The sequence below is a fragment of the Trachemys scripta genome, chromosome 2 (assembly GCF_013100865.1).
Source record: "Trachemys scripta elegans isolate TJP31775 chromosome 2, CAS_Tse_1.0, whole genome shotgun sequence".
Lineage (NCBI taxonomy): Eukaryota > Metazoa > Chordata > Testudines > Emydidae > Trachemys > Trachemys scripta.
The window spans coordinates 58,959,128-58,972,973 of NC_048299.1; the positions used below are offsets into that span (position 1 = coordinate 58,959,128).

Sequence of the window (13,846 nt, forward strand, 5' to 3'; positions counted from 1 at the left end):
CCTCTCCCCCGACTTTACAGCTTTTAACTTCTAATTTTTTTAAAAAAAACCCTGAGCTTTAAAGACCGCTCACAATTTGACTTTTATTAATTAAAAAAAACCCAACCAAATGTTGAAAAGAAGCACTGTGGTGGGTGAAGTGCTTTTGAAAAACCATACAAGCACTGATGTCAGGTAGAAATCTGCTGAAGTCTGGAGTCAGAGCAGGAAGTCTGAAAAGAAGAAGGGGGAACCAAAGTGAGCATTTAGGTGACATGACTAAAATAAACAAGGAAAAAAAACATTCAAAATAATATTACATTCTATTATTTTTATGATAGTGCCTAGGAACTGCCCAAAGACAGGGCCCCATCATGCTAGGCACTGTCCCAATACCCAGTTGTAGACAGCCCTTGCCCTGAAGAACTTACAATCTAAATAGACAAGTCAGACAAAGAGGTGGAGAAAGGGGACATAGCATTATAAAACACGAAAACAGGGATGTTTTTACTATACATTAATATTTTTTAAATTACACAACCCCACAGATCCTGGGATTTCCTAAACTCAATGCAATATAAAGCATCAGACATACTCAGTTCAGTTTTGATTTAAAAACTCAGATTAGTCTTTGAATGTGAAAAGGTAATTGATTTCATAACTGTGGGATATAAACATTAACAGAGGAATTCAACCCTGTGTCAGCACTTGCAAAGGACTGGAGGGCTTTCACCTCTCCTATTCAGAGGGCTGCCAAATGATCAATTAGGCCCTCAATACAGGCTACAGCTGCTCTAACTTTTGCTCCTACTGCAATGGCACCTATAGGCCATTGCAGCAGTGGAGAATAACTAGGGCATAAGAATGCCCTGAAAAGCTCCTTGTGCCATGGCTTCCTGTTTGGGAAAAGGTATGCAGAGCTGGTTCTGTGGCTCCCACAGAAGGTTCCTGACACTGTGGGTATTCCCCATGGATTCATGCATCTGCTTTGCAGCCCACTTGTACGAGAATAGCTGGCACAAAGGGATGAGAGAACCTAACTCCACCTTGGCTTTCATGGATGCACTTCATAATGGGAGTGATGCTGTAATGGGAGTTATACCTGCGTAAGGGCAAAATTGGTCCCTATGAGCCAAGTCTTCACAACTAGCCTCCAATTTCATGCCTGAAACTAACTACAGGAACAAACAGTAGGGTTTATACACCAAACTAACTAGATTGGGTAATCCAGGTAATTAGATTTCTGTATTCTACCACTTGCATCTACAACTGTGATTACAAAATTAGTTTGGTTGAAGCGTCTCCGAAAACTTGCCCAAAAAAGCTCAATCCTCTGTTCTAAAGTAATTTAGGACAAACTGGCCAACATCCTAAATCCACAGGTTCTGACCCTTAAAAAAGTATATGGAAATTTAAGAGAAAAGTAAGTAGGAAAGGTATGCAGAGTTGAGCCAGATTTTTTCATTAGATATATACTTGCAGCTCCCAATTATGTCATGCTTAACTGAAGTGAGAATCTGGTCCTTAAATGTGGTTGTAATTAAAATGAATGCTTTTTAAATATGTGAAAGTCAGATACAGTAAAATACCTATCCTAATCCTTTTCTTTTTTTCCCTCTCCAAAGTGTTTAACTCTGAAAATTGCCTCATATTTTGTCTTCCCTGATTTTCTTCTTTCTTTCTTCATTCAGGCAGAAAATCTCCTCTGACACTGCTGTCATTCTTGCCAGATCTGCTTGTGGTTCCCTTTAAATGAATTTGCCAGGGCAGAGAGCAGGGAACAGGCAGCAATGCTTGCTACTGAAGAGAATCATCTTCTATAAGATTTTCATTAGGCGCTTAATTTTTTCCCTGGCATCCCAAGGAGCTGTAGGGATGCAGAGCAATATACTTTGACTTGAGAAGATTTGCAGCTGGTCAAGGAGATCTGGAAAGAAGCTGTCTTTTGCAGCCATAGATATTTGCAGCAGAGTGAAGAGGGGTTTGCACTCCTGAGGATACTAATATTGTGCATTATTGTGTAACAGGGGTGTATATTTCTTCCTGACCGCAGCTGATGATTAACTTTTTTGCCTTGAAACATGGTGATTCCTAATCCTTATTAGTTTTACTTTAGCTTGTGATGGTTTTGTGTTTTTTGTTTTTGTTTTGTATGTGGACACCAATCCATTACGAAGTGAACTAAGTCCATTCACGTTGGCCACCAAACTGTAGCTTTTCTAACGTGCTGAGATCTACAATGATTTGACTTCCCCAAGTTTATTTGAGTTTTTTTAATTAAAAGTCTTTGCCTTTGTGCTCTGATTCTACTGAATACGAAAAAAGGCTCTGGGGGCTTGATTCTTATTTACATGAAGGGCCCTATACAACATTCTGGCAGTATAAAAGAGACCTTAGAGCAAATGAGAATCGGGGTCTTTGTATTTATGAATTTTTTTAGCGAGCCTTTATTTGTCTGAACTGAGAAATTGTTGTTGAAACAAAGGAGTTGCTGCACTCATTGGAAGTGATTATATTCAGATTTTAGTACCACAGAGATCTCCACCTCACTGAGGCCCAAATAGATTTCAAAATATGCAACAAGAGCCCAAACAAGGAACACAACAAAAAATAGAGACCAAAGCTTCTATGATGACCTGGATAGCCCTTGACAGTTCTGCCCCTCTGGAACAATGGAACTATCAACCTGCAGGGTGAAGTTTGTATGGGCTGGCGACAGGGATTTCTCAGGGCCTACCCCACGACTGTGGAATTCACTACTGTTGGACCAGAGAGCCTGATTCACCATTGCCCTGCACTTTTTGTAACTATTTACACCAGTGCAAATTTGGCTTAAAACACTATCATTCTGCTCTGGTACCATTCTCACTTTGTACTCACTGCAGTCCTGTAAATGACTACCTATGGTGCTGGGTAATGGTGAATTAGACCCTAAAAGTAAACACAAACCTCATTTCGTTCTGGTCCAAATGTAAACCCCCCTTCTTTTATCTATCTAAAGTACTTGTATGGCATCCCTCACCATAGTTTCCGAGCACCTCACAATCTGTAACATGTAACTCAATACCCCTGTGAGGTAGGGAAGTGCTATTATTCCCATTTTACAGATGGAGAATTGAGACACAGAGGTTAAGTGACGCATGCAAGGTTGTGTAGAATGTCTGTGGCAGAGCAGGAACTTGAACCTAGATCTCCTAATTCCTAGGCTTGTGCCCTAATGACTGGACTGTCCTTCCCCTTTAACCGTGCTTTCCTGCATAGCAACACAGAGCATATTGCTTATATTTAAATTAATTACTTCAACCGCCCCTTATATATCATTGCCTCTGTAAGGGACAAATGCAGAGAGAACACATGATCAACATTAGTCACCTTGTTTATTTTTAACATTGGAAGGTATTTGGACATCACAGTGAATGGTGCAGTACAAGAATCTGAATAAAATGAAGCCAGGCTGATTTCTTTAACATAAATGACACTATTACATTCATTTCAGGATCACAGAACCCTTTATAAACATTACTTATGCCGCCTAACAATCTTATGAGATAGATATAGGGCGGAGTAATTTTAGACCATTTTGCAAATGGATCAACTGAGGCGGTTAACTGGGGAGCTTAAGTGACCTGTGTACTCACACAGAATCAGTGGAAGAGTTAGGAATAGTATCCAAGAACCCCGACTTCGTGTTCCCTCCGCTAAACACTACCCATTTCTTCAGTTTCATGATCCAACAAAGTTCATGTTAATGATGGACAGTAAGTAACAGTGGGATAATACCAGATATGTATGAGACAGAAAAATTTTAATCTAAACTAAATGAATGAGTCATATGCATTAAATGACATATTCAAGTACTTCTAGGGGCATACACACAATATTTTCAGTTAGAAAATCTGGAGCTCATCTTGCCACTCCTGAGGAAGAATGTCATTGAATTTATATACTTTCCATAGGCTAGTTTGAATCACATATGGTAATAAATGCAAAATTTATAGCTACTGAGAAGATACCACCGTTTTTAGAATTCCCCTAATTTTCTAGAATTCCTCTAATTTTTATCTTGAACCTAAAAAGTTGATTATGGGGAGCGTTTTTATAGTATTTCATTATTTGCATAGAAACAATGCAGGTGGAAAGTGACAGGAATGTATACGAGGAGAGGCTTTGGGATGATAGATCAGCAATTGGTGGACAGCAGATGACTAATCTTTGTGTAAAAAGCAACAGAGGGTCCTGTGGCACCTTTAAGACTAACAGAAGTATTGGGAGCATAAGCTTTCGTGGGTAAGAACCTCACTTTGTTACTGCAAGCCTAAAACAACCTATTGTCTTGATATGTAATGCCTTAAACACTTTTGATAATATACTGTTTGTTGTGCATTGCCCCCTACAAAATTTTCATTTAGGAACCCATCAGATCCTAAAGCCCAATGTGATAATTCCTATGAGTCATGCCAAATCACCACATGAAGGTCTTTGGCTTTAATTGACAACTGAATGAGAAGTAAATGGCCCTCATCACTCATGGTTAGAGAACAGATGGCAGTTTTGTAAGAGTTCAGGAGTGAATTTTGGGGTCTTGTCCAAATTCCAATTTGGATGATTACATTCTACTTACCTAAATTCTCTCTGCAGGTTCAATTAGATATCATATTCTTCTTCACTTCCTTTCTTAAACTGTTCTCAAGTGTTGCTGTGTGCTATTAGGCAACTGCCAAGCTTTCCTCCTGGGGTTGTTATACTTCAGTCGGAAGTGAAATTATCCCTGCTTTTTAGATGAAAAGTGCTATAAAATTAAAGATAGTGTTATAAAAATTATTTTTCAAGGCTAATTTACCATGTTTCCCTTCTCTTTGTTCTTCATTCATTTTCATATTTCACCTTTGGGGGGGAGGGTTCTTTATTTTTTTCCTTATTCTTTTTTAGTTTCTGTTTTCCATTAAACTAATTTCTACAATTTAGTCATTTTTAAAAATGTTCACACTTTTTCTTTCAAAGCTCCCATATTTATTTGCTGTGCTTTTTTTTTCATCTAGTTTTTTACAAGGTATGGGCAACAATTCATCAGTTGTAAGTTACAAGTAATAAGGTAGCTTGTTATCAGCTACACAATTATCAGAGAAGGACAGAGAGGGGTGATTCCCTCTGACATAGGGTGACCAGACAACAAATGTGAAAAATCGGGACGGGAGTGAGGGAGTAATAGGAGCCTACATAAGAAAAAGACCCAAAAATCGGGACTGTCCCTATAAAATCAAGACATTTGGTCACCCTACTCTGACAGGATCCAAGACCGAATGGAACAGTACGTCAAGAATTTTTTACGGTTATGCTTTTCTATGGATATTCTTTGTTCCGTGCTAAAACGTGCACATATCTTGGGGAAAGATGAAAGATGGGAAAGAAGAATATTCATCATAGCATATGGCATACTTAACTATATCCCTTCCTTTTAAACACTACTTCAGTGCCTTTCATCTAATTAGACATAATATGTGTGTAACAGGCTGGTAATATTTGCCTGAAATACCCCACTCTCTTATTAGATGTTGATCCTTCTGGGAGGCTTAAGGGGGTTTGCTGAGGCAGGTGGCTCAATGTCCTACATGGGTATGAGGCTGGGATGGGGTGAGAATGGCTGTCTATAAAGAAAGAAACTAGGGTGTTGACTGTGTAATCCTCAGGTAAGAACTCTTGGAGCATCTACATTTGGGGATAAGGCTTGAGATTAATTTTATGTCATGTCATCTCATGCTAATCTTTTTGTCAATAAAGCCAACCCCAAGAAGGGGGTTAGTTTTTTATTCTAAACTGTGTGGGCTGAGAGCTGAGAATGTATGTGGGCTGAGCACAGAGGAGCGGAGTTATACATTAGAGAATAACTGATACATTTAAAATTAATATCTTTGGGGGTAGAGATCAAAGATGGGCACTTCCAGTTGTACTATGTAAGGTATAGCTTGTGGAGATGAAGTTCCTTCTCGAATGTTGACTTCCAAGACACTCTGTCCTTTAATTGTAATCCTTCCACCGTCTAAGACAAAATAGTAAAGGACTGCCACATTCACATGGAGAATATAATTCTTGCAAAAAGAAATAGCAAAATATTTTCACTTATAAATAACATTGGCTTCCTGCTGCACACATTGAAGGAAAATAAAACTCAAGTATACAGACAGAACACCTACAACAATATGTTCATGCAATTAAAGAAAATGAACTGTGCTTTTACAACTAAATATTCCAAACACATGTCACTTTAGCTTCTAGCTAAAACAGCTGATCATCATTTAGGACTAAGAGTTTCTGCTTGAGCCACCACAGGGAAGCAGTTTTTGGCAGATTCTATAGCAATACTGACCTAAACAGATGATAATATATATTGCAAAAGTTGAGGAAAGCCACTCTTAATCATTGCCATTCTTGAGTCCAATCAATGCCTGCTATTTTTGAGCTGGCTGGCCTGCCCAGCCCTATTGGGGAAGGTTTCTGACAGATATTTGGCAACATTGATGTCTGAAAGCAGTAATGCCCAGAGAGGAAAGTAATTAAAAAAAAAAATCTTGGTTCTTATATCCCTAAAATACTGGACCTAACAGATGATTGAGGGAGGAGTAACAGAACAGGCATAAAAGATCATTGATCTTTTGTCTATCTGGCCTGTTGGTCCATCTAGTCCATCAAGTATGGCATCCTGATGCCAACAGTAGTCAATACTTGTTGCTTTAGAAGAAGGTATTTTTCCCCTCTACCCCACCCCAATAACAAGGCTAGCTAATTGTGCAATATTGTATATAGGCGAAAGAACCTTTCTTGATCCCAGAGGAAACTAGTGTTCTGAAGCATGAGATTTGATTAGCAGCTTGCCCAGTTACCAATATTGTAAGCAGTCATGAAATTATCCAACCCTTTAAAAAAATCTAGCCACAATATTTGTCTTGATAACCTCCTACTGTGGAATTGAATTCCACATGTGAAAATACCACATTGCCGGAATATGTGAAAGAGCCTAAATAAATAGACTTTATATTTTGAAAAGAAATATTCTCTTTCATTTGTTCAAAATGTACTGCCTTTTAATATAACTGAATGTTCCCTTAATTATCTCATTTTGGGTCAGTTAAAAGGAGAAATTGGTCAATTTTTTACTTTATCCTTAATAATGTTAATGACCCCTTTGAATTATTTTTCTTTCCAGCTAAAAACTCCTAAAATTATGCAATTTCTCATCAAATGCAGATTGCACTCATGTTGCTTAACACCTTCATAGCACTTCACTGGACCTTTTTTATTCTCAATTTGGAGGATATTTCATGAGACACCATTTCATATTATCTGCCTCAAACTCCTAGCTAGATCCTTTGCCATAAAGAACCTCATAAAAAGAGATCACTAATGTTCATTATGATTGCCTTGTGCACTATGTCAGCAGAATAAATAAACTAGGGAGCCAATATCCCAGATGTTGGCAAATATGGCAAAGTAATTGTGAGTGTATTGACTGCAATATAATATCATGTGACAAGTGGAACATATTCCATGAGTTACCCAACATGATAGTCGACTGGAACTCATCTATCTAAGAAGTAATAACAACTGCATTTCATAAACAAATCTCAATGTACTTCAATAATTTACCATCACAAAGCTCTTGTGAGGTGTACATTATTATATTCATACTTCAGAAATGTAAACAGAAGCACAAAAATTACAGGATTTACACTGGTTACACAGTGAGTCAGTGAACAGATGGGAACATAGCCAAAGAGTATACTGATGCCTCGTCCCTCACTTTAACAATTTGACCACACTGCTTCACAACAACTGGATTATACACAAGGAACACTGTCAAAAGGACAGGATCTTCTGAAGCTGGATCTCACAGCTAAATCAGTAGTTATAACAATTATTCAGACTCTGATGGAATTACATGGAGCAGAACAGAATTTGGCCCAAAGATACTACCAACGGGAGCATTCCTCCAATAATAGGTGGATAAAGGGGGTGTATGCCTTTCCCCCTTTTATTCCAATGCCAAGAGTATTAGGTAAGGGAAGAGACAGAAATATTCCATTGTACTAGTAACACCAACAGAGAGTTACCACAAAACTAGCAACCCTGTTCTCTTTCATTATGTTTAGAGGGGTACTGAGCATCTGAGCTCTGGACATAATAAAGAGATGATTCCACCCAAATTAGGCCCATTTCCTCATAACACAGAGGATTGATCCACAACTTTTTATGGCTGTAATCTCCAGTCTAGTCCAATGGTACTCAGTGCAAGATGGGGGGGACAAAGGTGCCTTTAAGCCCCATTCATGCTCCCAATCTTTGTGGCTGAGAAATTGAGAGGACTGTAAGCTGTTTGGGGCAGGGAACACATCACTCCATGAGTTTGTACAGCTCCCAATACAATGACCCACTTCTGACTGGAGTCTTTGGTTGCAACTGTAATTCAAATAGTAAATAATTATAGGAGGAAGTTTACAGCCTGGCCTCCTAACCTAAGACCGCACGTACAATGGCAAGATCCTATTTACTATGTGTATTAATTTGTTAATCTGAAAAAGATTTTTAACATGCTGGCTCCTACTTCACAGTTTCTTTTGCTGGGCTCGCTGTATACACTGCTTCCTTTGACTCTTCTGGCTGCATAAAAGTCAGCTTGTTCATTATCTAGTGGTATAGCTCAACCCCAATCTGTTAAACAAAAATCAATACCTAACCAATTTTTTTTCCAAATGAACTCTACCCCAAATTGCTCTGACTGTGCAAGCCCTTATTCCTCCTCCCCCTTACTGCTCCCATTGCAAGAGCCAGTGTGAATCGCATTGAGCCATTACTCAGAGTGATCATGTGTTCATCACTCTATCTGGTTTTCTTAAAGTGGCATAATCAGATAGATTAAGTGCAAAATGTATGTTCAATTTTAAAAATGGGTTTACAGACTAAGTTTTTTTTTTAAAGTTTGAATGAAAACAGGTAGTGGGATTTTTTTTTTTTTTTGGTGGTTTGTTTTAGATTTAAATATTTTCGTGCATTGGGGCTAATTCTTCCCTTTCATATGCATATGACTCCTACTGGCTTCCAGGGGAGTTTTGCGTGCATATCTAATCTAAGGACATGAACTGGTCCATTGTTTGCAATTCAGATACTGCAGCATTGGTTTGGTCCAGGAGAGCCTAAATGTGAAAGTGTCTGTGGCGCAGACTATAAACAAAAGTGATAACATTAGTCTATTGTCATTGTTCAAATGGAGTAAAATGCAAAAAGTAAACAACAACTAAACCCTGAGAGGAAAATTAGATTTTCAATTTTCCATTCTTTCCATTTGCTAGTCTCTCACTGGCTGGCTAAGCGTATTGAGTGGGATCCACAAAGGGACTTAGGCATTGCAGTGCTTAGCATCACAGAGCCTAATTTTTAAGCACCTAGAAAATCTGAGGAACACACTGTGCTTCACAAAGCCTGCGTTAGACATCTAGGCTCCCTATACAATGAATGGGGAAAGATTCATGGCTTAGAATGGGACCCATAAAATCAAGCATACTAGGTAAGGAGCTGCCAAACTAGCCAACAGGAGACACCAACCAGAGAAGAGTGTACATAGTGCGTTAAAACCTAAATCTGGGGTTTAGGTCCCTAAACACATTTGATCCCCACCCATTGGACCAAACTAATCCCTGGTGTAACCCCTACTGATTCCAGGGGGATTACAGTGGAGTCCCAAACCTGGAGAGGGGGGTGTAAATGGACTGTGCACATCACCCCACTCTGTGCAGGGCATGATTCACAGTAGTTTGTTTTTTTACAGCCTAATTGAGGAGCCCTGCTAACACCCCGCCCCAGAACCAAGCCGCCCATACTCGGGCTAAACACCACCTGCAGCTAATGGACATAACGCACTATCTGTCCTTCCCTGAAGGGGCCAAGGCCTGCAGCCCCAATGCATGGGACGCCCCCTCAACCAGATCCCGGCTCCCTACTGCGGAGCGAGCAGGCCTGTGAGCCGGCTCGGGCGCACTAACAAGAGGAGGCGGCCGGCGCGCGCACGCTCCCACGTGGGCTCCGAAGAGTTAAAGGGGCGGGGCCTGGGGAAAGGAGGGGGCGCGCTCGCGCTCACTGGCTGGAGCAGCTGTTGGGCGCTCGGCAGAAGCGCAACCGCTGCCCCTGGTAGCGCTCACGCGCCATAGTGGCTGCGGCCGCGCGCGTTGTGAGGGAGGACGGGGAGTCTGTGCTGGAGCACGAGCGGCGGCCGGCCGGCGGGCGGGCAGCGGCAGGAGCCGCCTCGGCTGTCTGGGCACTCTCCCGTCACCCGACTAGCCGAGCCGGAGTTAGTAGATGGGGCAGAGCTGTGCCCGCTGAGGAGGAGCCGGGGAGAGGGAGCCGGGGCCAGCCGGTGAGTGCCCCCCCCCCACGCGGAGGGGTCGGTGCGGGTTGTTGGACGGGGCTCCTCTCCAGGCAGTGGGGGGAGGGGGCCTGTTGCTATTCTGGTGTCTCTGCGGAGACCCCTCCGCCCTGCTCCTCTCCCCTGCCGGGCGCAGCCGGCGGGAGGCTGTAACGAGTGGGGCTGGCTGGCCTCGGCGTTGCGAGGAGGCTTCTTTGCCTCCGGGGGTCGAGCCACCCCGTGTGTGAGCCGCTCGCACGCAGGCCCGCCCCGAGCCACATACCTGCGGGGGAACATGGCAGCGCTGGGAGGGAGAGAGGGTTTGCTTTTGCCCCCTAGGTGGGGATTGGTCACTCGCCGCTGCTGTGCCCCCAGCGATTCTCCGGCCGCTCCGGATTAGCGCTCCCTCCCCAGCCCCCATTCTCTGGTCTCCTGGAGATTATCTGTTCCCGCCCTCCCTCCCCGAGGGGATTATTCTCCCTATCGCTGCCTCCCTTCTCCCCTTTTCTGATCCCGCGCTGCCCGTCCCAGGGATTATCTCCCCTCCCTGCGGGATTATTCCCCATTCCCTGCCCCTGCTCGGCGTTCCTCTTTCCCCGAGGAATTGCCTCCCTTCCCCTCGCTGCAGTCCGCATTGAGATGGGGGAAAGAGGGCTGGTTTTGATCGGGGAGGAGGGTGGGTTGTAATTGCCACAGGTCTGCCCCCTTACTAGGTTTTGTACTGGTACTACAGGCTGATGGAAGTACACGGTGTGTGGGGGAGGAGGGGAAGTAGGGGGATACATGGCAGAGTTAGGGCTGCAGTGTGTGTGCTAAATGCAGGAGGAAATATCCAGCTTCACCAAAGCATTAATGCTCTTGCTGTTGTTGCTGGTGAGAGGGAAGAAGCCAGCTGTCTGGCATTATGCTTTATATATGCACACATGCACTTTCTTGTTGGGTTCTGGAGTCTGCTTTTCAATCATTTATTTTTGGACAGTGTCTCTAGAGAAAATACCTAGCTCCAGTTCATAACCCCCCCCCCCCTATCAAATACAGTAGTAAGGTGTAATTAAAACATGAAGAAGAAGCTACATGGATGACATTGCTGTTGTGCAGGGTCAGCTCTGAACTGAATGTTTCTCTGTTTTTTTAAAGCAGTTGATTGATGAGTTGGGAAGGGGGCAAACATCTTGCACTGGGACCCTGGTGTATGTGTATGGACTAGTGGTGCAGTGACACTAATTGAGGGAAAAACAAGTTTGCTTAATGGAGTAGCGATAAGGGTGACCCTTTATGTATTGCTTCCACTTGAGTCAGACCAGTCCTCTCTTCTTTATCTCCAGTTGCTGTACATGGGATCATTGGATTGGAACTGCAGAATTTCCTATGAGCTCAGCAGCTCAGGGCCCAGGATTACATCCATTAAACTTCCCTTGACTTGGCTCTGGGAGGAGGAGGGGCCAAGGGAAATTGGAGAGAGGCTGGGTGGCTATAAATAGACATCTAGAGGAGGCTTTGAACAAATCTTGGTGTGTTACTTATGAACACACAGTGTCTGTTAAACTGGTTGGTTGTCAGTAGTGTCATAATGTTTCCTTTTATTCCTGCTATGGTGGTTGGCTTTTAACACTCCTAAATGTTCTTAGATTAGCCAATATTTGTCGCCAGATACTGTTTAGAAATGCCATAGAGAAACTTTACATTTTTAAAATAAAATGTTGATTAATTGGTAGCTGGTTTACCAACTACTCTTTCATATATTTTGAAAATAATCTTAAAAGGCTCTTAAGAAAAGACCAAACTGATGACATACAAGAATGTTGAATACAGAGGCTGTCTCTCTGCCTTCCTATCTGCTTGAGCCTGGGTATTGCACCACATAAAGTGAGATCACGCATTGCTTAGAGATGTCTGCAGTGTCAAGGCACAATGTCATGAATAAGGCTGGAGTGTCTGTATTGGCTTTGGATTTCCGTGGCTCCGTTGTAGAGGAGACTCTCCAACTTTTGTAACATTTTATTTTCAAACACTCCACCAATATCTTCTTGAACGTATTGAGCCATTAACTCTTTTGAATTCAGTGTGCTTCCATAGGCTACAGATCACTGCTGTTTCAGTTTATCTTGTCAAGAAAAACGTAACACAGAGGTTATTGCCAATTAGACCATAGCAGCTCCTTCGGAGTTGTATTTGTTCTATTGCTATATTTGTGGACTAACTGCATACCAAAAATTTCTGAAATGATTTAAAAGCTGTTGCAGAATATGTGCAGTAGATCATTTTCTAAAGAAAATTACAATTTTTTTGCCAACAGCAGAAGCAATTAATTTAAATAATGGACTAATCACCAGATCCTTTTCAATAAAAAATGTAAATTACCAAAGTATGCAAGTATCAAACTGTTGGTGAGGATGTGGAAAGGATGAACCTTTAAAGAAAGATGACTTTTCCAAGAAGTTTTGGATTTAAAAAATTGCCCTTGGACTAACTCTATATCTAGTGGTTTGGAACAGAACTTGGGTGAGTTTGAAATGTGCAAAAATCTAGACAGCATTTATTCTTGAATGCCAAGACTAATTATAATAACCCCTCCCCCCAAATAATGGTCCAGAGTGAAACTTGCCCATATAATGATCTGAACCTGCAAAGTTTAAATACCATTTATAAGCATCTTCCAGTTCTGTTAGCAGCATGGGACAGTCAAGATTCAACTGAGATTATGTCCCCATTGTGCTAGCCTCTGTACAAATTCAGAGTAAGACCATTCCTCGCCTAAAGCTGGCAACATAAATAGGGTAGCTGTAGAGTGGGAAGGTATACAGGGATGCAGAGAGATGACTTGGCCAAGGTCCTACAGCAAGAAAGTGGTAGAGCTGGGTATAGAACCAAGGTCTGACCTGTTCAGTTCCCTGGATCCCATTGCCTCTCTATACAGGCTTGCTCATTTAAAATAAATAAAAATCTATATACAAGTCTCTACTCCTACAGGCAGAGAAGTGAGTTTCTTTAATAGTTGTCAGTGGTACCTATGTAACCTTAACACTTTTTTAATTGTTGCAATAGTAGTTGGAATGTACATGGTGCTGTACCTATATATAGGAAGAAACAATCTATGTCCCAAAGGGCTTGCATCCTATGGACTAAATGGGAGAGGGATGCAAGATGGAAGCAAGTGGGTGAGGTGATTAGCACTAGTGTGTTCCATTTCTGCCACAATATAGAACAAGTCAGTTTCTTGTTTTTTACTTAAAATACATAGTTTCTAAGGAAGGGATTTGAAAGAGGAAAAGGCAGTGGCCAAACAACTGATTCAGGAAGGTCATTCTATGCATAGGGGAGGCCATGGAAGAGAGTGTCAAATGAGGTATCAAGATTGGCATCAAGAGTTGAAGAGTGTTTGATATATTAAAGAATAAAGTTGTCCGAATAGGGAATGGCATAGTTACATAACCTTGAAGGTGGGAAGTTTAAATTTGTGGCTGGGAAGGAAAGCTA

General features: G+C 41.7%; 1 protein-coding gene and 2 long non-coding RNA genes across 5 annotated transcripts in view; 2 read left to right on the plus strand and 1 right to left on the minus strand.

Moving 5' to 3' along the window:
- Positions 1-3,043, plus strand: part of LOC117871544 — a 55,381-nt gene extending 52,338 nt beyond the window's left edge. The window contains exon 4 of the long non-coding RNA XR_004644269.1: positions 1,671-3,043. This is a non-coding gene — a long non-coding RNA (uncharacterized LOC117871544). The remainder of the gene's footprint in view (positions 1-1,670) is intronic.
- LOC117871545 lies at positions 163-9,985 on the minus strand. Its single transcript, XR_004644270.1, has 3 exons — positions 9,889-9,985; positions 4,601-4,768; positions 163-212 (listed from the first exon to the last, which is right to left on the minus strand). It is a non-coding gene; the product is annotated as an uncharacterized LOC117871545 (long non-coding RNA).
- Positions 9,986-10,143: 158 nt separating this feature from the next.
- Positions 10,144-13,846, plus strand: part of MPP6 (membrane palmitoylated protein 6) — a 134,506-nt gene continuing 130,803 nt past the window's right edge. For all 3 annotated transcript variants that reach the window (XM_034760648.1, XM_034760646.1, XM_034760649.1), the window contains exon 1: positions 10,144-10,381. The gene's annotated coding sequence lies outside the window, so the exon portion shown is untranslated. The remainder of the gene's footprint in view (positions 10,382-13,846) is intronic.